The sequence below is a fragment of the Vulpes vulpes genome, chromosome 3 (assembly GCF_048418805.1).
Source record: "Vulpes vulpes isolate BD-2025 chromosome 3, VulVul3, whole genome shotgun sequence".
Lineage (NCBI taxonomy): Eukaryota > Metazoa > Chordata > Mammalia > Carnivora > Canidae > Vulpes > Vulpes vulpes.
Genome location: NC_132782.1, coordinates 11,509,022 through 11,535,794, shown reverse-complemented (window position 1 = coordinate 11,535,794; position 26,773 = coordinate 11,509,022). Strand labels below are relative to the sequence as shown.

The 26,773-nt window shown below is 37.3% G+C and overlaps 1 protein-coding gene across 2 annotated transcripts in view; it reads right to left on the bottom strand.

Annotated features, from left to right (window-relative positions):
• Nucleotides 1-15,768, bottom strand: part of CSRNP3 (cysteine and serine rich nuclear protein 3) — a 189,354-nt gene extending 173,586 nt beyond the window's left edge. The window contains exon 1 of one of the 2 annotated variants that reach the window (XM_072751810.1): nt 15,437-15,768. The gene's annotated coding sequence lies outside the window, so the exon portion shown is untranslated. The remainder of the gene's footprint in view (nt 1-15,436) is intronic. The other variant, XM_025994290.2, reaches the window with a different exon arrangement.
• Between the last annotated feature and the right edge of the window lie 11,005 nt (nt 15,769-26,773).

Sequence of the window (26,773 nt, the reverse complement as noted above, 5' to 3'; positions counted from 1 at the left end):
TCTCTTCCTCTCGGTGCATGTTTGATTTCTATTCCTATGCAAAGCCAAGGACCCACATGGCTGGTCCTGCGGGACCCCCTGGGTCCTCAAACCTCACACAGCCAGCCCACATCACTAGGATAGCATAGACACTATAAGAAATGGTTTCACAACCAAAGAGCCGGTAGTAAGCAGAATGAACTGTGGTGAAGTAGAGATACACACCCAGCCAGAGTGGGGATGCTGCTACTCAGGTCCAGGTCATTTTAGCCCGGGGTTTCCAAGCTGAAGTTGCTCTAACACTTGGCCAATGTCCCACTCACGTTCAGAAGCAGGCTTTTACACTGTTACATTTTCCATTCCCCATCCCCCTTTCCCTTATTAATCTTGTTTATAACATTAAAGGGTCAGTTTTTAGATTACACTGTAATTTGAAGCCCAGCTTGGACTGGCTCTACAAGAAAGACGAAGAATGGTTCAGATATGTGACTCAGAGGGGCTAACAGAGTGAGAAATCAAAACAGTGTCTTCTCTAGTCACCCACCACAATACCTGAATTGCCTTTGCTAGAAAATATCAGCCGGAGGAACAAACTGATTTTACAGAAGACATTGCGCAATACAAGCAACCAAGGAAAGGTAACATCTTAAGCCATTATATCTCAGTATGGCAGGCCTATCTATGCCTTTTGGTAATATGGAACAAGTCTAACTAGAGTGACTTTCGTAGAAAGGTATGGACTTTGGGACTGGCTACCCTCCTTGTGCCTCTCATTGACTTCATAGTCTCCTTCTGTTGCGGCAGCTACATTTCCTTGGAATATATTTGGTCCAAGTCTTTCTGCTGACTGGCTTCCTCTGCCTGTGTTTTCTGATTTCTTGTATCCCCGACTGACACATGGCTTTGGCTTTTGACTGATCTGCCTCCACTTCATTGTATCTTACAAGTCTCAACTCTGAACAGTAGTTGGCTCATTCTTTCTGTATACCTCAGTTCGAATTGTTAAGAAAGTGAATCCTCATTTAGTCATTTATGCCATTCTATAGAAATGAGATTTGTTTGTTTGTTGCCCTTAGTTTAGAGGTTATTCATTATTTGTTTATTTAGAACATCTCAATAGATGCTTCTATCAGGAACTAGTGACTGTCATTTAAGATCATAAAATAACAGCTCAGGAAAAATATTCCTCTCTCCTATGGTGCTTATTTACTGGGTATTGCTAGAGCAAGAGATAAACAAATAATAAACAGATAAATTAAATACAATATGTCATATGGAGATCAATGTTATGGAGAAAAACAAGCAGTTAAATGGTATAGTGACTACAAGGTTGGCTGATAGAGAACATTCCATTTTTAATTGATGGGAGAGCTAATGTCACAGCGAGGAAGGATAGAATGAAGACATGGAGGAGGGAAGGGGGCCAGCAATTTTGACATCTGGGGGAAAAGCATTCCAGGCCAAAACAATGGCGTGGGACAAGGTCTTGGGCAGGGCACAGTGGGTAATCAGGTTAGACAGATATGAGGGCTAGCTTGTGTAGCACCTGGGAGGACTTTGGCCATTACTCAATAGGAGATGGAAACCACCACAGAGCTTAAATTGTGGAGTGATAAAATCTAACTTACATTTTTAAAGGTGTTCCCATTAGCCTATTATTTCACAAGAAAACACAGGGCATATGGTAAAAGAATGACAGATTTCATGGGAAAAAGGAAAGGTCTAGAATTAAGGAACATACCTAGAGAGGACTTAGTGACTCAGATGAGCAGTTAAAGTTAGAAAACCTGACTGGTCAGAGGCCTGGAGAGGTCATAGTTTCTTTTCAGGGGAAAGAATTTAGAAGGAGGTTAAAAGGGGGAGGGAATCAAAGTGATTCCCAAAACAATATGATTTACTTAATTTTATCTAGAACCATCTCTGTCTTGAGATTTACCAATTATTTTATGACAGTGGCCATCTTATCTGCTAGGTTTCAAATAGGACCAATTCAGATACAATGGTACCACTTTATGATCTTGCTTGGGCGAATAAAATTAAAAATAAAAAAGTAAGCTCTCTTTTATCACTCTAAAGGAATATATTAGTTTGACAGAAAAGAGGGAATAAATGGACAATGACCATTATTCATGGAAAAATAGAGGCAAAGAGTTAACTATTTTATTCATCATCCTTTCTAAAGTTATTTATTTAAGACTTTAAAAGTCAAACATACAACCACCACCTGCTACTGCAGGGATTATAGGACTCTGGATATCTTTAAAAGTCAGACAGTCTCCAGCTCAAAAAGCCACTTGGTGACCTAATATAACCATTCAGTATTTGGCTGAAGAGACTGTCTTATCTTCAAGTGATGTACAGAGGTATTAGAAGAATTACAGAAAAACTCCTAAAGACTGAAAGCTGTTGATGCATTTTTTTTAATGTTGATAAAACTGAAGTTTATTAGTTATAGGAAACTATTTGGAAGTTTTTCCTTGACTGATATGAAATCAATAGAAATAATTTATATGGATTTACTCATGTTTGTGCTTTTGAGTTTGGTGCTTTTGGATTTGGTGGGTTGGAGGCCCTAGAATCTTGGACAAAGTCATTGAAGAGAGATTGGACTGTATACCTAGACAGCAGAAGAAATACACACAGAAAAAGAGATAGTTGGAAAAAATGTCCCAAAGTGTAACAGACACTTGTTGAAAGAGAGAGATTTCATCCCACAGATTGTGTCTGCCAATCTGATTCCACTGGAGTGTGCTCTGGTTGTAGTACTAAAATTGCAATACTACAATTATTTCCATGGCAACAGACATGAGATCATGCAGGAGAAGCTAAATTGTGAGAGATTAAAGATATTCCTCCATTCAGATTTCTGCAGTTAGAAGTGGGAAGGAAGACCAAAGAAAGTTATAAATGTCCTTGCATGAGTCTTTCCCATCTACATAGCCAAGTGGAAGTACTCTTAAACAATATTAAGTCACCCCATGACAGAATACCGACTTGAGAGTATGTGGCTGGATGAAAATGTTAGCAAATAGGACATACAGATGACTTAATTAAAATTTACAAGCATCCAAAAGATTGCACTATCTTTTGTGTATTTTTTACAAGTCACGTATTTTTTATAATTCTACTTCAGGGTCCCCTAAAAAGGTCTTGTGTTTCCAAGGTTCAAAAAAACAAAGTTTTCTTAGGCTGGCTAGTTTCCTTTCTTCCTTTCTTCCTTTCTTTCTTTCCCTTGGTTTTCTTGATCTGCCTAATGGGAATACTATGTTATTACTGACCCTATATCCAATAATTCCTTTTGAGAAGTATATAGAATAATATAATTTTCTTGATACTGCTTCTAATATGAAAATAGTTACAATTTGCATACCTGTCAAATAGAATAGTCAGATTTTTAAAATATTTGAAACAACAGCTTAATACTTTTAAACAAATCCAGATGCTCAAAAGGCAAGAGATTTTTAGCATTTAAGAGAAGAAAATTGTAAGTTATTTTTATGTTCAACTTATGATGTAATGAGAAGTAACAGTCAAGACACATCACTAAAAAAAATGTAAAGGTAAAAATATAATTTGCCATTTTGAGGTTAGAACTACTAGGAATGTTGGGTACACTGACCTTTCTACAAATGGAAATTTTTTTAACATAATAGTTTAGAACTTACATGGATCTTCCTTAAAATGTAAGTATTTGTTGTTATTAGGCAAGTTTTACAGAACAAAATACCTAATGGTTGGTTTTTTGATTAGATAACTCTAATATCAGACAGCCCAAATATCTAAATAGTAAAACTCCACAACCATTTAAATGCATTTTTATGTTCTTTTTACTTCCCCTACAATAAGGACAGTTCCTACAGAGCTAGGATACAACTATAGGCTTTGGTTAATTACTGAGGTTAACTGGGAAAAAACAGAATAAGAGTGGGATAGATCGCTGGAGCTTGAGATGGAGGCAGAATAAAGGTGACTAGAAATGAATGAATGATCCTGGGAATATGGAGGCAAAGTAGGGCAAAAGAGAAGATGCTGGGAAGGAGAGAGGGAAATCCCCAAAGGAGAAATGGACAATGCAGTGACTTGAGACATCTGGGTATTGATTTTTGTCAAGGATTTAGTCGTAGAGAGCACAAGGTAGGAGAAACTACCTTGGCCTGTAGAGTCTAGTAAATGCTAGTTCCAAAGATTATGGAACCTTTGTGCTGAGAGGGAACAGAGAAGAATTTCTTTAATCTGAATTTGTGGTGATAATCTGGATCCCCAATGAAAAACACATCTGTTACTTTGAAATTTAAGATCTGAGAGGCTGAAGCTGGAAAAAGCTTAGGAGAAAAAAAAAAGCACTCTGCGCTGTTACTGTCACCACTAATTTGCCTCCAGGTACGGGAAAGCAGTGATACGTCCTGCAGAGGATTTAAACTAGGCTAATCATTGACATTTCCAGAGGATATCTTTAAAAATATAGAGTCCCAAGAACCATTAAGAATCATGGTATGATGAAAAGAGGGAAGCCAGTTGCTTAAAAATTTGGTGCTTTCCTCATAATCGTTAACTTCTACCTCTGCCATTGGTATGCATTATGTATTGCAGATGTCTTGCATTATAGCTAAAACAAAACAAAACCATTCTCTAAAATCTTGGCTGAGAGTGTAATTGAGCCATGAGCGACCAGACCACATTATTTGCATTTTGAGACGTTGAATGAACGTCAACAGCACATGCGCATACACACACAAAATGGAGAAGAGATGATGTAAAGTCTTCTTATGAGGATGCCCTTGTTGTTTTGATTGATGGACATGGCCATATGGACATGTGAGTATGTGCCCTTCCTTGTTAAGTGACCCCATCTTGCCAAAAGCCTACCTTCAAACTCTAGGAAGGATGCTGAGACTCTCGAAGAAGTCTCTTGAAACCTACTCTTACCTACAGCAATCAGAGGAGGCTTGTCAGGGTATGTTGCCTTCCTTGTCAAGTGACCATGTCTAGCCAAAAGGCACCTAACATTCCAGGAAAAAGTGTGAGTTGATTAACACCAATATGCAATTGTGTAACCTATAATTTTCTGCCTATATCATGAAGATCTTCTCATTCAATGTTTTTCAAAACCTATGTGTTTTTGTTTTATTTGATTTTTACTTTTGTGCTTAAGGCTAGCTAATAGCATTTCCCTGAATAGCTATGCCATAAAATTTAACCAAAATTCTAAAGGGAAATGCTTGGCTTCTTTTTAAATGTTTAATATTATAAATCAAGGATAATTAACATTTCTTTCACATACCTTGGTCTATATCTCTGATTATATCTTTACAACAAAGCCCTAGAAGTGGAAGTAGTGAGCTTTCAATACACATCGTTAAATTACCTGGCAGAGAGCTTTCACCAATCTTTTTCTTCAATGGTGCATTGGGGTATCATTTTTCCACACCCTTGCCATCGCTGTGGCATTGCTATTTTTTATTTTTTACTTATTTTTATTTTAAGATTTATTTATTCATCTATTCATGAGAGACAGAGAGAGAGAGAGAGAGAGAAGCAGAGACACAGGCAGAGGGAGGAGCAGGCTCTACACAGGGAGCCCGACTTGGGACTCGATCCCAGGTCTCCAGGATCACTCCCTGGGCTGAAGGCAGCACTAAACCACTGAGCCACCCAGGGATCCCCCACGTTGTTATTTTTTTTAAATATCCATGAGTTTTGGGGTGCCTGGGTGGCTCAGTCAAACATCTGACTCCTGGTTTAGGCTCAGGTTCTGACCTTGTGGGTCATGAGATTGAGCCCCGTGTCAGGCTCCAGTCCCGTGTTGGGCTCTGTACTCAGAAGGGTTTGCTTAGATATTCTCCCCCTTTGCCTTCCTCCACTTGAGTGTGTACTCTCTCTCTCTCTCTCTCTCCCTAATAAATAAATGTTTAAAAAAATTTTTTAAATCTGAGTTTTTCAGATATTCTAAGAATAAGAGCTACACACCTAGAGTAATTACTGTATGTATCTTAGCATCCCACATATATATTAGACTGGATTCTAAGGTGGCATCTCTATCCCCTAGTGTGCATACCGTGTATATCCCCAGGATTGCAAATATAGTGAGATACCACTCCTGTGACTACGTTCACATTATAGGGCAAAGGGATTTTGCATACATACTTAAGGTCTCATTTCAGTGACCTGATAAGAGATTATCTAGTTGGGCCTGATCTGATCACATGAACCCTTTAAATCTACAGGTGAGAAATAAAGGGTGAGAAGGATTCAAAATAAGATTTCCTATAGTTGACTTTGAAGATAGAAGGGGTCCTTGTGACATGGGATGTGCCTCCAGGAGCTCTGAAAGCAGCTCCAGCCACAGCAAGCAGCAAACAGGGATCCCAGTCTTATAACCAAAAGGAGCTGATTCTGCCAAAAAGGAGGAGCTGGGAAGTAGATTTCCACCTCCCACAGTTATCAGGCAAGAACTCAGCCAAACTGACACCTTGGTTTTCAGTTTGAGAGATCCTGAGCAAAGAACTGAGCCGCACAGTGCAGGACTTCTGACCTGTACGCTAATAAATGAGCCTTGTTTTAAGTTGCTAAATTTGTGGTAATTTGTTACAGAGTAATAAAAAACTAATATAACATCATCTGATTTAATCCTCAATGCACATATATGAAGTAGACATTATTATTAATAACATTTTCCAAAGAAAAACCAAAGCATATAGAAAGGAGGTGACTAGGCGAAGGTCATAGAGTTAATTAGTCTTAGAGGAAGCATTCGAACCCAAGCGTTTTGGCACTTGTAATCATAGTTTTAATCACCACACTCTTTTTTGACTTTTGATGTTATCTTACTGCTTGAAATTGGTTTTCTCTGAATATTTGTTAGTTAGGACTATTTTTTCCCATAGGCTTTCCTTCCATTCTTAATGGTTGCTGTGTGTTTGCATGTTGTGTGCATTTGTCTAAATTACTTAACATCCTTTTTCCCCAGTAAAGTGTTCATCGGGTTTGTGTTTAGAGACATTTTATTATAGATATAAGGAGCACACTCCAGTTTGTGATTCTGGTATTTTTACATTACCTTTACAGAAGAAATAGGTCATGAACACTTTTTACATCCAAGTGTCTTCTTAGAATTTAAATCAGAATTCCTTGGGATTTCTTCATACTGTCCATTATGTTCTGTTTTTTTTCTTAATTAATAAATTGCTTTTCTTTTAAATAAGTAGATCATAATAATGTTACTGAGTCCCTACTTGGTGCCAGAAATTAAATTCTGTGAATGTGTTATCTCATTTGCACCTATAATGACTCTGAAATGAGTATTATTGTTTCCTTGTTATCACTGAGCAACATGAAGCTTAGAATGTACATTACTTATGTATTTTGGACATAAGGCTCCTTTGTGACAGCAAATATTTTGAAACATAAGTGCACATGCTACTTTGTAGAAATTTAAAAACAAACTATGGGGGGAAAGAGAATATACACTTTGAATATATTACTAGTATGAAGAATATGCATTTCATGGAGTAATTTCAGAAATGTTTTTATATTGAAAACATTGGAACTATTTTCATATTGAAAAAATTGTTAAAACATATACCATGCTTTAACCTTTGAGTTATAGATTCTTCAGGAGATTATAGATGTACGTCTGTCTTAAAAATGATTAATGTAGCATATACCAAACTTGGCTCAAAGAATTTTAATGGATGCAGTTTCGTGTTGGAAAGGGGGGTCTATGATCAAATAAGTCTTGAAAACTCTTAATACTATAAACCCTTTTTGAAGAATCTCACTGCATTAGTATAATAAAAGCTATACAGAAATTGGTGTTGTTTAAATTTTGTCCAGATTCGTGGAAATGTAACACAGAATTTTTTTTCATGGGATATTCAATAACATTTTTCCGAACTTTGAAAATGTTTTACCAGTTTGATATTTTGAAAGTCCTACCATTGCTAATTGTCACTGATTCTAGGATTTGGTTTCACCATTATGAAAATATGGAAAAAATACCATCTCCTACTATACTAACTTGACTAACTGATATCCAATGATTTAATTGCAGTTAATATGGAAAAGTAGAAAAACTTGCCAATCAAGGGGAATTTTATGAGTTTTCTAATCCTTTAATGAAGAATAATACTTAGGAGGCCATTAAAAGCCCTGGGGATTGTTTGGCTCCTTTCTGCCATTCCTGCTTTCCATTCTTAGCTTCTAAACAGAAAAGGATGACTAATGGGGCAGCCCGGGTGGCTCAGCAGTTTAGCCGCCTTCAGCCCAGGGTGTGATCCTGGAGACCTGGGATCAAGTCCCATGTCAGGCTCCCTGCATGGAGCCTGCTTCTCCCTCTGCCTGTGTCTCTGCCTCTCTCTCTCTCTGTGTCTCAAATGAATGAATGAATGAATGAATAAATAAATCTTTAAAAAAAAAAGGAAAAGAAAAGGATGACTAGCAATAACAAATGAAAATTACATACAATTCCATATTATGTTCCAAATTCTGTGGAGAGAAGTGTATCTATCAGTCTTTACAATATCACCCAGGTTGATAAGCAAATTTTATGGAAAGGGAAACAGAAGCTCAGATAGCTTAAGTCACTTGTCCAAATTTACAGAGGCAGTAAGATGGTATCTGTAAGAGATAAACTACAGTTGACCTGACTGCAAAGTTCATTATGCATCCTATCAATTATTATGCCGTACTACCTAAAATCTAATAGGCAAGCCAAAGTTAAAGTACCCTGTAAGCTCAAAGTACGCATTTCTAGAAACAGGCATGTTGACTGGCTGACTAAATCATCCATTTAAGGGGTATATATGTACACCACAGTACAGTTATCACATAAATGAGCACAGTAGGGTATATTAGGAACCACTATTTCTCTTTAAACTCCTAGACATCACATCAGGGCATTTTTTTTTCTTTTTGGTCAGTTCTACCTTGCTGTGGTAGACTATAGGACTTCTACTAATGTTATATTATCTGCCAACCTTTACCTCGAGACATATTAAACCCCAGTAAAATGGATATATCCGGATCCCTGGGTGGCACAGCGGTTTGGCGCCTGCCTTTGGCCCAGGGCGCGATTCTGGAGACCCAGGATCGAATCCCACATCGGGCTCCCCGTGCATGGAGCCTGCTTCTCCCTCTGCCTGTGTCTCTGCCTCGCTCTCTCTCTGTGGCTATCATAAATAAATAAAAAAAAATGGATATATCAACTCTCAGCATGCAACCTCGATTTCTTTGTAGCTAAGTCAACATTGTCACTTGTCAAGCATTATGGCTTAGACTTGTTCACCAGAACACAACATAAATGGCAGAAAGACAGTCCAGAGCAGAAGAAAAATATCGCTGAGTAATTCTATTTTTAATCAGATGTTGCTGAACAATTTAACTCAAGAGAGTGAAGAATAATTGAATGAGTATACATATGAGAACACTCAGAGATTGGTAAAATACATGTCACTACATTTTCTTATGTGAATATTATTTAATGTTTATTGCATATTAATACAAAAGTATAATTAATTGTGTTAATTTACATTTAATCCATTCCCTTAATATATGATGATGTTGACGACGTGTATGTGTGTGTATCAAAAACAGTAACAGATAATGAACGGCACAGTGCAGGGAGTCGTGAGATACAGAACGTATGCAGATGAAATCCCCTGTTAGAGTAGGTGAGCTCAAATGGAGTTTGCACAATAAACTGTCTGCAGTACATAATTTTTCATGACTTAACGACATTTACAGGACATGGACATTGTTACATTCAAAAGCATTAACGGAGAAGCCCATGGAAGGAAGGTACTATCTCAGAATGGAATGCATGTCTGTCGCTGGGAGGATACAAGAAAAGGGTAAGATGACTATCTGACACGATTATTCCCTTAGGCAGTTGGCAAAACAATTTAGGGGCACATAGTATGTATCAGACATCATATTAGATGTTGTTGCTAGAGACAAAGGACACCCCAACCGCCAAGAATTGTAGTTAAGATAATTGAATAAAAATGTATGGAGAGATCAAAAAAGTGGCTGTCGTGACCACATCAAGAAGCCAGGAAGTGCAGGACAAGCCCAAGGTAGTTCTGGGCTGTTTTCATTGGCTCTGCACAGAAGTTGAATGGTGACCTCTGAACAATAAGCTGAAGAGGGGAGTCCCCAAGTTCAGTTTCCCATCTGACACTGAGCCCTAGAGGACTTCATTGTGAGCATGGGAGAGTCCACTTGGGGTCCTTACTGATTTAGGTATAACAGTAGGTTAACCATCCCAAGCTTTAATTATGAGTTTTATGAGTGACCAGAAAGGAATTTTGAGAAAGCAAAACAAGATTTTTTTTTTCTAAATAATGTCTGAAAACCTTTTCTAGACTCTTTCTGGCTTAATATGCTGACAGCATCACAACCAGGAGTACCAGAGTCATACCTGATGACAGATATTGATTTTCTGTGGCTAGCTTAACCTGGGATAGAAAAGGAAATCTTTGTAAATGCATTCAGGAATCCTGTTTGGGAAATTATTTGTTTCACTTATTAAATATATTGTGATGTATCCACAACATGACAGCAACTAACTGTATCAACACTTACTAGAAAACAAAACTAAAATGCATTTTTACCATGACAGCAAGCTCACAAAAAGTCAAGGAGACTGTGACAGTAAGTCAAAGAGATCAGTAAAAGGATACCAGGGGCAGGTCTAAAGTGGAGAGTTCTGTGCAACTCTAAAATTCCTGTGCCATAATGCTTTGTGGACCATCTGGCCACACCATGCTTTTTTGCCTTTTCCAAAGTTCTAAACTGGATGCTTTTCTTGCATCCAGTATTTAATGCATTATATCCAATATTTAATACAAACACACAGTGTTCGGCTGTTGTTATTTTGCATAAGCAACTGCTCAGTTTCTTACTAAAAAATCACTGTGGGAATCCCCCTCTGTGCCTTTCTTTCTTCATAGGTAAAACGAGCAATCCAGGAAGAAACTATCTCTACAGGCCAGTCCCATGTTTCTAAGGTAACAGAAGACTAAAATATCCAAAGAGAATATATGAAAATCAAATGAGTATTTGCTAAAGGATTTTATAGTCAATATTCTTTAAAGATACATAAATTCACATAAGAACTACTTTTACCTGGTGATTTGTGGTTTATGTACAAAGGTGCATGTGAGTCAGGAGAAATATTGAAACGTGTATATCACCTTTTGTTGTTGTATTGCAAGTTAGTGCATTAAGCACTTGATCTAACTAAAGTAGAATGTCTTTGGAAATAAATCACATAGGTTCTATTCATCTCTTAGCCATAAGATTAAAAGGAATGTCAAAGTTGAGCTCCTGTCAAGTGGTTTTCTTGCTAGTGTTATTCTTAGAATTAGCACTGACATTTATCAAGGTCATCATAATCTTGAACTAAATGCTTGAAAAGTTACGTTGAGTCTGTATTCTCAGAATATGCACATCCAGCAATTTTCAGGTCAAACTATTTCATCCATTATAACAACTGAGATCTGAACAACTGACTGACAAAATCAGATGATCTGCCCAACTGATTCACTGAGTATGCGAAACATCCAAATGTGATCATTAGTTTATCAAATCCAGTTCTTACTTTTTGATGTTCAAAGTGGTAATTAAAGAGTAATGATGCTGCTTTGGATCAACCCCCTTTCCGTACCTAAATAAGCCCTATGTTATATTATCAGGCATTAAATATATACTAAGTCAAAACTAACTTCTGATCAATATTTTTGGGTTATGGATTACCATAGTACAAAGGTGGAAGCAATTGCTCACCTGCTTGAATTACCTGAGTACCTAGCACAATTTGAATGTTGAAACTGGACCAAGCTTTCTCATCCCCGTGTAACTTCCATTTCTTTTCAATCCCACCCTTCCATTCCCAGTGATGGGGGGTTATTTGCCAAACTAGCATCTTTCCATGACAGGTATAAAGTTGTCTACCTACATTATAGGGGCAGCTATTGATATTTCATCTTCTGAAGACATTTTGTGAGACTTCAGAGATTCAAGTAAACTTACCTATGAATCTGGCAAGCTTCTTTCTGTAGATAATGAACCACAGAGCAGTAGAGGCATTACTAACAAATGGAATTTTAAAATTATCTGTAACTGAGAGTGAGCCTATGCAATGCGTTATTTTCAGCAACCTGAAATGCACTTCATAACTTCGATCGTGCCTGAAATAAGGGTTATCTGCATAGGTTGCATGACCCATCTCCTCATCCATCTGCTTTGTCAGTGTGCTCGTTAATGTCTTCTGTCTTTACGCTGAACGTGTTGCCTCTGAAGTGCTTTGCTCGTGTTAACTGATGAAAACTAAACACCTCCCATTATCCTCTTTGTGAAAAATAATGTTCTGATGTACCAAATTAATTTAAGTAATGTAATGGCTAAATATTAAATATATTAAAATATATTTCAAGCATGTGGTACTTTATTTACTGTATGACTAATGAATCTAATAGACTAAGGTTAATATTATGAAAACTAAGTATTATATGTCAAAAACATTTAAATGAGAAATAAAAGAGAAAATAGGAATCTTACCTGAATTATAATAAAATAATAGGAAAGATATAACAGCTTTTTGATGATTTTTCCCTCTCAACAATTAGCCAGGAGAAAAAAAAAATTATAATGACAATGTTTTAACTTAGGAAATTGCCTAGGGCAAAATATGATAATTCTGATTTTTACTTCTTATTAAAAAAAGGTCACATAGAATGAAATTTTATTTCCAAGTAATGCAAAAGGCTTCAAATAAAACAAAAAGAATATATGTATATTTATAATAATTCCTTTTAAATTTCAGATACATATGTTAATATTTAAATGGTTTTTAGGTTGTTATGATGTTTAATTTTTTATATATTAGACTACAAAAGTAAGGAAATTACTGTATTACAGAAACAGTAAGAACACTAAGTTTAAAAGTCTTCATCTGTCTAAATATAAATTTGATCCTCTTCACTGCCCATAGCCTGAGCATAGATCTCAAGCTTTCTATGATTGAAATGACTGATGCATCAAAATATGTTTCTTAGTTTTATTGTCTCATTCAGTATACTACTAACCACTACAAACATAAAGAGAAAAAGGAAAGTATTATGCAACAGGAACATACATAACATATAAACACATAACATATAAAAACCTATATTTGAATCTAAGAAATGCTCTAAAGGAAAAAACAAATGGTATTGCATTTGCCATCTCCCACAGAACAGCCTTACATGGTTTTCATTTGCTTTATTTCCATCCTTCACTTGGACAGGAAGCTCTTAACTGTTTTCTTTCATGCTTCTTTTTTTTCTCTTGCCTCCACTCCAGTGTGCGCGCGCACACATACACTGCCCCCCAACACACACACTCCCCCCACCCCAACACACAGCCACCCCCCACCCAAACACACACTCTCTTTTTCCTGTAGTCTCTGCAGTAAAAGCTACCATAGTTATCTACTGGAGACGTCTCATGCAGACGCCTCATGCAGACGTCTGCCAGTGGATGATAGGAAATGCTGATTGAGAAAGGGTTTATCTACTTTTCATCCAAAATATGTGAACCATTAAGGAAATTATAAAAAGCAGCAACAATATACTCTGGTTTTATTCAGAACCTTTCCCTTTGCGATTATTAAAAGGATGATATTTTTAGCCAAAGAAAGCAAAATGCATCTGCAGCAGCTGGTTTCCAAGGAAACAGAATAATTTAAAACCATGTGGAACTCTGCTCTCTAATTTTCATCAATTCCCCTTCATTCCTGGAGGTAGCTTTACTCGGAATTTATAATTTCCAAAAAATACAACTGCCTTGATTTATTTTTTCTAATACATTTCAGGAGGTGACTATCTGGTCGTATATATCACCTTAAATTCCAATCTAGGGAGAGATAAATTTGTAGCATCATTTTGTTTTAAAAACCAAGATCAGAAGATTCTATCAATAATTAGAAACATGGCAATACTTCAGTATCATAAACTAATTTTTGAAAACCACAGAGTTCAAAATAAACCATGCAAGTGTATTTGCTTGGATCAATAGGACGTAAGGTAAGCATGTAAACATATTATTAGCTATATTCAGTGTGTGTAGGAAATTTAAGATAGTTCTCCATTCATTTAGATGATCTTTTCCCAACATCCAGTAGTTTTTCTCCCCCTTTATTTTTAATTTTTCAAGAACTGTTGTGCTTTTGTCATTAAAAAAACAAAATCCATTTCTCAGATTAAAAAAAGCAAAAACCAGATCAAAAAAATTCTCATATATTATACATATTCATTGTTAGTTTGTGATTCATTCAAAGGAAGTATTTTAAAAGTACTTGAACATATAATTTAAATCAGTGAAAGACTTTTATTTTATTATAATCAACAAGTCTTAATTGATCGCCAATGTGCCTAAGTCAAGAGCAATATCTCTTAAAAGAAGCTTGATCTTAATGAGGTCCTTCCTCCCTTAACCACCCAATATTTCTGACTTAGACTAACTATATAATTAAATGACTTGTAATAAAATTATTTTTCTTCTTCTTCCTGTGTGTCATGTAGTCTACACATTTAGAACTCTTGCCTAAAAAAAGACAATATTAAGAGATACAAGCAGCTGGTAAAGTAAAATCTGAACTTCTGAGCTGTTAAAGAAAAAATTATTACCCTAGGTATCTTACCAACAATATAAATGCTGCGAAGGAACCCTTATCTAGATATATTTGATTGATAAATGAAACTGCCAATGAAATTTCCTATTAAGATGCTATTTTTTACAGCAATGTTTAATCCTTCATAAACAGGTTTCTGAGCTTTTTAAATGAAAACAACCCTATGCATGTTGCTAAATATAGTTGTTTTATCATCACATAAGTTTACAATTTACAAAATGAAATGATACAACTACTCAATAGCATGAGATTTATCAAGAGGAGTAAGTTAAATAAAAGACCTTAAATGCATACGAACCATTCCTTCTAATTCAGCACTGGAAGAGCCTACAACCGGCAAAAATTATTTTCCTAAACCATTTACTGTATTGTAAACATTAAAAGACACCACATGAAATTTTATGTCGTCTATTCAGAGAAAGCTCCATTTTCTCAGAACCTGTGGAATTTCCTAGGCTTTCCTCATCTTTCCTTTCATTCCCAATCACGTAAACTTGAATAGAAACAAAAAAAGACACACGGTGACTCATTTTATCTATTAATTTTGCTTCAATCACACTTTCCTAGAAAGTTATCCGGGGTAAGACATGCCTCTGGTGTTTTTATCAGCTAATGGTGTGGCAGGGAGAAAAACCCCAGCTCATTGCAAAGCCTCCTTAAGCAATGAATGGGACACACTTGCAGGAAAGGTCTTCAGAATAATTTTCGCATCATAAAATTGTCTCAATAGGCACTGAGAAGCATTCTGTTTTGAAGAAAAAGATTTTTTTTCTTTTTTGCTCTTACCTGTAAATATGGTTTCTGTACTTCGGCTCCGTCAGAACAGACTGAAGACTTCACTCCTCCCTCGTCTATCCATCAGGCAGCAGCCAACCAATCCCGAAGCCGGATCCTGGCATTCTCCGGCTCATGCTCCCTGCTTTGCCTCCATCCCGTGTTTCCTCCCACCCCCACTCTCTTAGAGGGCAAATCCTTGCAGCTGGGAGAGAGGGAGTGGAGAACAGGAACATGAAGAGGAAAGGAATAAAGAGATGAAATATATTTCAAAAAATAGCTCCAAACCATAAACAAAATCTGCAGGTGAACTCAGCTGAAGCACAGTGTCTTGCTTTGAATTTAGGAAAAGAGGGTTAATCAGCGCCTCAACCACCTGAAATTAGAGCCAAATATTCAGGATAAGACCTAGGTAAATTACCTGTCTTTTCAGCTCCCACTGATTTTCCTCGGGGAGAAAAAGAAATTCTCTCTCCGTTGTATATTTTGATATGTAGATAGAGGAGGTTAAGACTGAACAGCAAGATGACATTATGCATATGCAGCTTGCAAAGAGATAAAATTAAAATGAATCAAGACCCTTTACGTTGATGTAAATGCAATACATTTGCATTTCAACCTCTGTTTGGCACAGTTTCCATTTAAAACCAGTTTCAGAGTCTAATCAGTATGAAAAAGATATTTCATCCTGAGAATTAGAATATTTAAATATTTCAAAGCTGTGTGGTTTGCATTGCTTCAGATTCCTTAAAAGCTGGCATCAATTTGCCTTTGTGAATAATGGAGCCTGTTAAAGATTAAAAAGGGATCAGCCACTTAGTTGCCATGTCTCAAAGTGACTAATTGAACTCCAATTTTATTCTAATAACCTTGGGCAAAAGCATTTCACTTTTGAACTAAGAACGAAACATGTATAAAAGGACAACTGAGGAAAGCATCCAGTTAGAATACTTTAAGGCAACAAAGCAAACCCATCTACAGCTTTAAGGAGGCTAGGTGGGGACTAACAAAGAATTTAAACTATACACAGATTTTTTTTCTTGATTTTAAAAATAGAATGCAAACCATGGCCCTTTAAGATTAAAAAGGTATTAATTGAGCTTCTGCTAGTGGAGGTGGTCCGAAAAAGTTTCCTTGGGGAGATATAAATTAATAGATATTTTCTCCCCCTTAGGGGTATATACTGTCTACCTGAGATATTACAGGTTTTGGTATTCAATTTCTCAAATCAGTAATGTATCCTCATGGAAATAAGACCACAAAGAGGAAAAAAATGCTAAGAAAATATTCCTTATCTCCAAGAGTAACGTGGGAGCAAATCATTGGTAGTCTAGAAATAACTGTACGGAAAGGTTTAGGGTATCAATCTTTTTAGCAGAGAGTGCTAGTAACTTGACTTGAAGCTGACTTTAGATAGAAGTGCACTGATTTCACTTTGTGTGTGCAGTTATTTGGAGTAGTTCTGGGAGACCCTACTAGATACAAGGGGAAAGTTAAACTATCCTTTATTCCCACCAAACCCCTCTACTATGGAAAATGCTTTCAAAGCCTCTGTCCTCTGCTTGGAATTGCTGGAGGAAGCCCGAGGACAGCATTTTTTGAAGTGGGGGCTGGGGGCTATCTATATCAGAATCATTGGCGGAAGCCTTGTTAAAAAGTCAGATCTGTGAACCTCACTCCAGATTTAAGGAATCAACATTTCAGGAGTTGGCAACTCAGCATTTTTAGCAAACTCTCCTGGGTGATTTTTCTGCCAACTGTGCTATAGGTAGCAATATCCAGTAGACAAGTATTCCTTGGGCACAAACTCTAACCAAATTTCATCATGATTTTAGAAGAAGAAAAAGAGGATAAGCGGGGGAGGGAGGTTAACAAATTTAGCTTGAAGATTTTGAATTTTTTGAATATCCAGACTGAAATATTAAGTAGTTAGTTGATATGAAGTACAGGTCTGGAGTGTAGATGTGATTTAGAGATCATCTAGAGTATGGCTACAGCATTGAGAATAGATGAGTTTCCTTAGGCCAGTGCTTCTCAAAATTGTGGCCCAAAATATTCTTTTAACGGAATTAAAAATGCAGACTAATGGACTCTACCCAAACCTCCTGAATCAGAATCTCTGGAGTGAAGTTCAGGAAGCTCCATTTCTAATAAATTTCCCAGCCAACTCTCTATTGTATACTGAAGTTTGAGAATCATCATTCTAGAAAGGGAAGTAGATTGAGAATGAAACTCTGGGGTATATTTACATTTAAGAACAAACAGAAGTGGAATGAAGAAAAGATTATGAGAGGAACAGTTAGCCAGTAGGAGGCAAACCAAGAGAGTGGTCTACCAAAATCCAAAGTAGTAGAGAATTTTGGAAAGATGCCCTTTGGAAAGATGCTCAAGGGCTTATGTCAGGGTCTAATGCCTTGTTATACAAAGTGCAATTCACTGAAGTCAGTTCAGGCATCCCCTGGAGTTTCCTTTAATGCAGAATCACTGGTCCCATTCCAGTAAACTGAATCACAATCTGCATTTTATTTTATTTTTTTAATATTTTATTTATTTGAGAGAGCATGTGAGCATGAGTGGGGGGAAGGACAGAGAGAGAGGGAGAAGCAGACTCCCCACTGAGCAGGAAGCCTGATGTGGGGCTCCATCCCAGGACCCCCCTGAGATCATGACCCCAGTCAAAGGCAGACACTTAACCCACTGAGCCACCCAGGCACCCATGTGCCCCGACAATCTGCATTTTATTTTAATAAGATCTTCAGGTGAGTTGTACGCACATTTAAGTTTTATTCTTTATTCATTTTTCTTTTCTTTTTTTTTTAGCATGAGACTCTTTTTTTTTTTATTTTTATTTATTTATGATAGTCACAGAGAGAGAGAGAGAGAGGCAGAGACATAGGCAGAGGGAGAAACAGGCTCCATGCACCGGGAGCCCGACATGGGATTCAATCCCGGGTCTCCAGGATCGCGCCCTGGGCCAAAGGCAGGCGCCAAACCCAGGGATCCCCTCTTTATTCATTTTTCTTAATTGAAATATATTTGACATGTAATATTGTGTAAATTTAAGGTATACAGCATGTTAATTTGATACCTTTATATCATTGTGGTGATAATTGGTACCTCTATCACTATCAGGATATATAATTATCCTTTCTTTTTAGTAGTTGGAATAATTAAGTTTTAGTCTCTTAGCAAGCCTGATGTTTATAATATGTATTGTTGTCTATATTCACTGTACTGTACATTATATTTCTAGGACTTATTTACTACTTGTTGTAAGTTTGTACCCTTAAACAACATCTGTCTTGTCCCCAACCCGCAGGCCCTGGTAACCACCATTCTCTCTGTTTTTACAAGTTTGGCTTTTTAAAAACTTCCACATATAAGTGATGTCATACAGTACTTGTCTTTCTCTGACTTGAGTTTTAGAAACACTGTTGCCACCCATTGAATATGACTTAGTTCTTGGTGAACTGAAAGTCAGCAGTTTCAGTGGAGTGGCTGAGGCAAGAGGCAGATTAAAGTGGTTTTAAGAATGAATGGGAAATAAAAAAATGAAGACAAGTTCAGTGCTTACGTACACCCAGAACAAGGATCTTCTAGCACACTGATCACCAGGCTGTCTCAATTCAAAGGAGCTGAATACGAACAATGGTGTAAAGTGGCCTAGTTTGCTGATGCAGGTCTCTGCCTTGTCCACTCCTCTGACAGAGGTGATAAGAGTAACAGAGGCTGGTAGTGAGAGACGAGACACTTTCCTATGGAATAATGACAGTTAGACCCTTGATCACCACAGGAGCTCAGCCACATATTGCCAAGAGCAAAGGTAATAGACCTTCTGAGAGTGGTCTGAGTAACTTTAAAAATCCTTCATGACAAGGCAATATTACAAAATTTTCTAAAAGTCAAATACCATTATTAAATCATTTAAGTATTCTTAAAAACCTGGAAAATAAAGATAACCCAAAAGAATAAAAGAATTGCCGGTCTTTAAGGAAGTCTCAGAATTAGAGCTGGTTGTAATAGGAAGGGACTTCAATATTTTATGCACTAACTGGGTGAAGCTTCCTCCAGTGGAGCTGTGGAGGTAAGGCTTCAGAATAATACAAATGACCACTAAGGAAAGAGATGATGCTTAGCACTCCAAATGATTAAATAAAAATTATTCGTGCTTAACTGGCTAAAGAGATTATTTTAATAAAACTTGTATTTTTGGAAGTCAAGGACTTGCCAAGTGAATGGAATTGGGACCATCTTGAGGAGTGATAGTCCAGATGCGTCCAAAATTATGTAGTTCAGAAGCGGGAAGACCTTTGCAAGGATCCAAACTATCAAAGTTAAAAGACCCTCAAAAATATTAATTCAAGCTGAAGAATAATGAACTATTTCATGTTTCTGATCTCATAAGCATTTCAAGGGTTAAAAAGTATATAGAAAATTATTTTTTTTCCAACTTCACAGAGGAAGTCATTAAAGGATTCCTAATTTGCCTTTTGAAATTGGGATTCGGAACTATCAAATCAAAAGGTGTTAAAAAAAATACTAAGATTCAAAAAACAACAAAAAAAGGTACTAAGACTCTTTAGTAAACAGACCAGCATGACTTGTTGGCAACCACCCAAATGTTTGTAAGAATTCAAGGATAAAATTTGGTGCAACAGGCCAAAGTATTTTGCATGTTGCTGTAAGTTGCCTGGGTGCCAGGAGACTAGTAGACCATCAATTAGTGTGGCTTCTTCCCATGTGAGAAGACCATGATAACCATCAGAGAGTAAGAGATGCTCAATGATATTTAATAAAATCACTTAGGGTTCAATGTAGTTTAATAAGAATCTATTCATTAGTTGCTTATAGGAAAGTAACTATGTACTCCTAAAAGTATAAATTCACAAATGTGTATTAAGCATTTTATGTGAAAGGTACTGTCTTTGGTATTAAAATACTACAATAAAGAAAAGCAAGTCTCTGATTTTATGGAGTTTCCATTCTAATGGAGGGAAATTATATCTTACATTACATATATGATCTATATTATGGAAGTGGAGTGCCGAATTAAGCAGTGTGTAGAGACCCAAAGTAAACAGCAGATACACTTCCTACCCTCAGGATGCATCCCAACAGAATGCATAACAAAGAGGATTTTGAACTATAGCAATAATTGGAATAACTATAGGAGCAAAGGTGACGATGTATTTTTGCAAGAAAAAAAATGTGTCTTATAATCTCTTGGTTAAAGAGGTATAAGAGCGTACAGCCATTAGAAATGACAAATACCCACCATTTGCTTCAACGTGGATGGAACTGGAGGGCATGATGCTGAGTGAAATAAGTCAATCGGAGAAGGACAAACATTATATGGTCTCATTCATTTGGGGAATATAAATAATAGTGAAAGGGAATAGAAGGGAAGGGAGAAGAAATGGGTAGGAAATATCAGAAAGGGAGATAGAACATAAAGACTCCTAACTCTGGGAAACGAACTAGGGGTGGTGGAAGGGGAGGAGGGTGGGGAGTGGGGGTGAATGGGTGACGGGCACTGAGGGGGGCACTTGACGGGATGAGCACTGGGTGTTATTCTGTATGTTGGCAAATTGAACACCAATAAAAAATAAATTTATTATTAAAAAATAGGTATAAGAGTATAAATTTTTATGTGGGTAAGGGTAATTTTTAAAAAATTGCTTCCAAAACAGTCACAAAATATGACACTTCAGCTAGGAGAGGATTATGGAAAACAGTGTGTCAAAAATAAAGAATTTTCTTAGTGAGGAGATGTTCTGGATAAAAAATAAAATTGAAAACATAGTTTCCCAAGGGATTCATACTGAAAACAGCTGCAAATATAGTAGTTAATCTTGCAATAATTAAGCAATATTAATAAAATGTTCTTAAAGAGCAGCAAAACAGCCAAGTGTTCTGATTCTACTTCTATTTTCTGGAGGGTGCATAAGAAATAAATGAGGATAAGCTATAGAGAACTTTACAGGTCAGCATGAATGGATCATAAAGTAGTAGGTGGGTTTAATTAGGAGTAGATATAAAGTTATAACTTAAGGACAGGTAACTTAAACTTCAAAATATGATGGTGTTTGAACATCATTGGTAATTTAGGATTATCACTTTGGTGCCTAAGACATTATTTCTCGTTGTCTACACTTGAAACACCATAGCAGTTACCAGTTACCACATTTCAAGAAAGACCTAGAACAACTAGAAGATATCTGGAGAAAGGCAAATCAAGCGATCGTTGGAAAAGGGGTTTCAAATGAGTTTGGCCATGAGATTTGGATAACTCGAAACTGGTACAAAAATGGAAAAAAAGACATAATCCAAGTCTTTAAATTATTGATGAGTGTGGATAATGTAAACAGAAATTTCTTTACCAAATTATAGGCAGTGTGAGCACTTGGAAGGGAGATCATTTCATGCTCAATAGAAACAAGCAATCGTTTCCACTTCCTATCCTCCCAAATACTCCACATCAGAATTACCTAACTTGGATGGGAAATGCAGTGATTTAGACTGGACTGCTTCCAAAATAATTTAAGGTTTACCTTTAAGATTTCTTTAAAACGTGGAAGATTTCTATTTAATAGTTAAATACACAGCACATAGCACAGGGGGTGGCAAATAATAAGGGTTTGATAAGTGTGGAAAGATGAAAATCCGCAGTGAGGGTGGAGTTGGGAGAAAATGTGGAGAAAAAAAAGGAAACAAAAAGGAGTGAAAGAGAGAGAAAGAGAGAAAGAGGGAGAGAACACGTGCAAGCACAAATCAGAACCGTATGGATAAATTGATCTTGTCTTAACTTTGGCTACCCTTTAGAATTATATGGAAAAAGAATTTCAAACTCTCTGAGCAAAGCCAACTTCTAGGACAAGGAGGTGAGATATAGATCCTAGAAATAAACAAGAAGTAACAGCCTTGTGAACCAGACTGAAACTGCTACTCTTCTTGGGTATTCATCTAGCTAATGATTCTCTGTCCAGAATATTCTGAGATGAATAAAAGTAGAGGAAAGCAAAATAGTGCCAAACTCCTTAATAGGAAACAATTTGGCAGGTGATAGTGAGAGAGAGCCCAACTAACACGGAAACATGCAAAGCATCTCTAAGATGCCTGCTGATTTTTGGTTAGGTATCAGAGCCAAGAAGTTGAAAGGAAGCTTGCATTTACGGCTGGTGAAGACTACAGAGAAAGCCTTTACTAAAGTGTGAGTTGGCTTTCCCCCAAACATTACATTACCCTTGAATGGAAAATTGATCGGATGACATATGGTGATAACATCTGCCACCCATGGATAAAGCCGTAGTGCCATGTGGGTGGTAATGGAAGCTGTAATAGTGAGGGTGGAGAATTTAATGACAGTATGTAACACTGAGGAAAGTAACAGCAATCTGAAAGAAAGGAACAATTTGTGTAAATCTTTACGATGGGTACTTCAGGACCATACATCGTGTTCTGTAGTCATCTCCGAGGGAATGATAGAAATGAAAGATGCTTTGTCATTTTATTACCTCCAAGTTGATCTCAGCCATAACCCCCAGGGAGGCATTTCTCCCTCAGTGTTGTGCATAGGCACTCTTACCTTATCAGTAAATAGATATTTATTACAAATCTGGGATGATCACAGCAAGAAATCGTAGCAATTCAGGGCCGTTTATATTAAAGATAAAAATGAGGGTGAACGCATTACTTCCTGGAATTTCTAAAAAAAAAACCCTATTATTTAAATATGAATTTTCAGTAAGTGAAAGAAGGCAAGTAGCAAAATAATACTGTTTGATAAATGAAACCTCGAAGTCCATTTGTTTTGTCCTACTCATACAGGAAGAAAATAAATGGTATCCTCAGCTGCACACAGCAAACAGAAGAGTTTTATGTGCAAGACAGCAAGAAGAACAAGGGAAATCTTGCCATGGCTGTACAGTAATGTGAGGTTTGGCCAAAGTTTCCTGTGGAATTCAAAATTTTGAAATGGCAGCAGGCATCCTGAGAGACACCGGCAGTAAAAATCTTTCAGGTGAATTTTCTTTTTCTCACAATGTCCTTCAAAACTGAAAATCCCAATACAATTTTTAAAAGGGTTCTTGATTAGTTCAAAGGTAGTTCTCAGTTTCTGTAAATTTCAAAGAATAACTCTGGGTTTTCTTGTCTCCTAAAGTAAAGAAAACAGCCGCTGATCCACTCTGACACTCAGTAGACCCTACACTAACTTCTTAAAACAATCTATAGAGGGCAATAGACCAGGGCCAGTTTTTTCATCCAGTTTAAACTTTTTGATCCAGTTTAAACCAATCCAGCCTAAATCACTGCATTTCCTTGCCACCCTTACACACACACAATTCTGAAGTCTTTTCATCCACCCAGGTTTCTCCCTATCTCCATTTTCAAGAACAAAAATGACATTGAGATTTTAAATTCTGATCTCCTCAAAGCAGATGCTGTGAAGTGATTATTATTATTATTTTTGATAAATATCACTTTGCAGTCCTGAAGTCCTTTAAAGCAAGGGATTAGGAATAAACTCTTAAGCTTACAAAAGGATAAAAATGAATAGGGTATGTTTTGTGATCTTTTTCTCATCTAAGTGTTTGAAGCGAATAGCAATTGACTGATGAGAAGCGTATAAAATAAAATGTCTTAGCAACCTACCTTCGACTTGTGGGTTTCAGGAGAATGTTTTCTAGGCTGATGCACATATACGTTCTTCAAGAGGACACTTAAGAAGTTAATATGTTTGAAGGTCTATTATATAAAGGAGGTACTAGAGAGATAGGGAAAATAGGAATAAAGATGAACTGCTGTCTAGTTGTGAACATAAAAACACGCCTTAAAATCATGGCTGATCTACATGCCAAGTATTATTTTATGATTCAAGGGCTGCAGAGACACGAAGTGTATATTTTTGATAACCTACATCATAAACATTTGGGACCTGAACTAGAAAACAAATCCCTGTTCCTCATCTCAGATTTGCAGAATCAAAATCATGGAGTCTTTGGCCCAAGAAATCTATCTTTTCACAAGGCAATGTATCTTACATTCGTTAGCATCTGATTAAAGATAATTCCAAACAGATACAAAAATGAGAATAGATGAAATAACCCCAAAGTATCCATCAGCCAGCTTCAATGATAATCAACTCATGACTGGTACCGTGTCAGTCACGTTCCTGTCCACTGCTGTAGGCAACACCTACTGTAGCAAGCTAGAGGTTGACGAGTGTGTTGAGGGGTTGGGTTGGGCTGTATTTGGGAACAAGGAGTGCAAAGAGGGGCCTGTCCCGCCAGAATCCAAGCAGTAAATTCGTTGGCTTGAGGATTGGAAAGGATTCTTGGTGGATGTTCATTGAACAGAAGATAAGTCTTGGTCTTTTGTGAATCAGGTATTTGTGGGAAATCAGTCTCTCAGTTCTTAAATTTGTTTCCTCTGAGGGTGCATGCATGAGATTCTCCATTTCACATCCTCCCATTCCATTCAGCAGTATAGAGGAGGAAAAATAATTTTTCATCTACCCTCTGAGTTCTTGGCTGAGACCACTGTAACAACAGGCAGATAAGCAAAAGAAAAACAAGCAGAAGTTTATTGACATGTATACGCGGGAGATACCCAGGTTAAAATGAGAAACACTCAAGGTGGCCTAAAGACCATCTTCAGCTGATGATGAAAGAGGTGCGGAAAGGCCTGTCCCAGAGAGATCCCCAGGAAAAGCACAGTAAACAAGGGCACAGTTTCTTAGGCAGATTTAAGTTGATGCTTTCTCCCAAGACGAGAGTTTCTCATGGTTTAGTCATCCTTTCTTCCTGGTGCAAAAAGAGAGATACCCTTACAAATGGAGATTTCCTTTTTAAATTTCCTTACAAAAAGGTGGCTTCTAATGTTTTCAGAGCTTCTTCTGTGTCTTCTGGTTCTCAAAATAACCAGCCCAAGATTATCCTTATGCCAAAGCATCGTATGCTGGGGTGGCATCTTCTCTTCCCTTCGTTTTCTACATTTGGAACTTCTACAAGAAGTTTCACAGTCTAGAATCTGAGTTAGTAGACATCTCATTAAACTCGTTTCTTAGTCCTGAGAAAAGATCAGTTCAGTTAAACAGTTTTGTGTCATTTCAGGAATTGGTGATGCATGGTGGGCTCCCAAAGTCAGGCTTGTGTGGTGGGAGCAATCAGATATTTCATAGGAGGCATTTACATGGAAGCAAAAAAAAAAAAAAAGTTAATGATTGGAGTCAACTATAAACCTAATTTGAGTCTGGAGGGCAGTTCGTCGAGATCTCTTGATGTCAAGCTTGAAGTATCTTGTATAGTTTCAAAGTCGCTGGTGATATCATCAGGTATTCGGGTGAACTTTCTGAGTGGCCCACACAGCAACAGACAGGAAGCTCGTCCATACATGCACTGTTGTGGTGATTTCTCTTATGTTTATATTGAGTCGTCCAACTTCAGTTGGCAGGGCTTTGGGAAAGGGTGACTTTTGTTCTTAGTTATTCTGGGTTAGAAGGGTAGGAGGCAATTGGAAATGTTAGTTCGGAGAGTCATAGCCAGATATTTGAAGAAACTAGAAAAGTTCATGATCCAGTCCAGTTTAGAGATGGGGTAAGAAAACCTTTGCACAGGCAATGCACAGCACTGGACTCTGATATCCTCAAGGGTGTGTGATAGTTTCCATTGAAACATAATTTCTCTATCTACACTCACCCCCTTTTCTATCAAAGATAATCACAGTAAGACGAATTTGTTTGCAAAATAAGTCCTGTCTCATTGAACTTGGCCTGATTGCTTACACAAGTGCAGCAAGAACAGTGATGACCATAATACGACCTTCTGAAGTCTGCTTTGCTGCCCCTCTTATAAGAAATCCCACACTGGACTTTTAAAACTCTCTCACAGCTAGGGACCCAAGCCAAAGGCTTGCCATTAAGACTTTACCTCTAATACCTATAGATTTGGGTGAATTTCTCTCTTTCCAATTTTCCTGAGTATCCTGAACCTGTCAGGAAGTGACCTTCCTCCCTCACATCAGAGGGGAGGGTGCCAGAAACCCCGACAGCAAGAAACTAAGAGGTTTTTTTTGAAGAGGGTTTTATTGTCTCCATCTTGGTTCTTTAACACTAGTCATACCTGATTCTATGCACATCACTCTCAAATAGGATTTTAGGTAACATCTTGGTAACATAAGTAAATTTTCCAATCATGTCTTGTTACAACGGAAATAGATTTGGGATGCCTGGGTAGCTCAGCAGTTGAGCATCTGCCTTTGGTTCAGGGCATGATCCTGGAGTCCCGGGATGGAGTCCCACATGGGTCTCCCTGCAGGGAGCCTGCTTCTCCCTCTGCCTCTCTCCCTCTC